General features: G+C 35.2%; 1 protein-coding gene across 4 annotated transcripts in view; it reads right to left on the minus strand.

The window, feature by feature from the left end:
* Window positions 1-903, minus strand: part of LOC128247835 (uncharacterized) — a 641437-nt gene that overhangs the window by 319155 nt on the left and 321379 nt on the right. The gene's annotated exons all lie outside the window — the stretch shown is intronic.

The raw sequence follows: 903 nt of genomic DNA on the forward strand, positions 1-903 counted from the left end.
ATATATATATATATACATATAGATCTCATGCACATACAACCTACATACGTATAAATTTACACACACACATATACCCATATACAATCAAAACTCTAGACGACAGCCGTCATAAATTATGTTTGTGTGTATGTATATGTTTGTGTGTATATGTGTGTGTGCGTGTATGTGTGTGTGCGTGTATGTGTGTGTGTATGTGTGTGGTTGTTTTGTATGTGTGTGGTTGTTTTGTATGTGTGTGTGTGTGTGGTTGTGTCTGTGTTATTTTATATAAGCACATTTATAAACTCACAAGCTACACATCACAAACAGGTATAGAGCACGAAAACATATCCACATACACAGAGTCTAGACAACACCGTTGCATGCACACACAAAACAGCCATATTTATAAAACATATACTTAGTTTTGTTTCTTACAGATAAGAAATTCGATGACATTTTGATGGGGAAGATGTAGACAGAAAATGTGATTGTATAGGGAGAAGGCGAGAGCTTTCTTAAAAGGTTTTTATAGGAAAAGCTAGAAAACTACAACAGCTGTTTTAATATGTTAACGTTGTTGTGGTTGATGTTGTTGCAGGTGTTGTTGTTGTTGTTGTTGTTTCTGTTGTTGTTGATGTTGTTGTTGATGTTGTTGTTGTTGTTGTTGGTGGTGGTGGTGGTCTTGATGTTGGTATCGTTACCGCTGCTAGCTTTGTTACTACTACATGTGTTTTTGTTACTGCTGCTGCTGCTGTTGCTGCTGTTGTCCTTGTTGTTGTTGCTGTTGTTGTTATTGATGTTATTGTTGTTGTTGTTGTCGTTGCTGTTGTTACTGTTGTTTCAAACAGATTTATGTAATGGAGATACATAGAATATTGAAGTGTGACAACCTTGATATATTATAGCAGTAATTTTTTATTT

The sequence above is a fragment of the Octopus bimaculoides genome, chromosome 5 (assembly GCF_001194135.2).
Source record: "Octopus bimaculoides isolate UCB-OBI-ISO-001 chromosome 5, ASM119413v2, whole genome shotgun sequence".
In the NCBI taxonomy this organism is placed as follows: domain Eukaryota; kingdom Metazoa; phylum Mollusca; class Cephalopoda; order Octopoda; family Octopodidae; genus Octopus; species Octopus bimaculoides.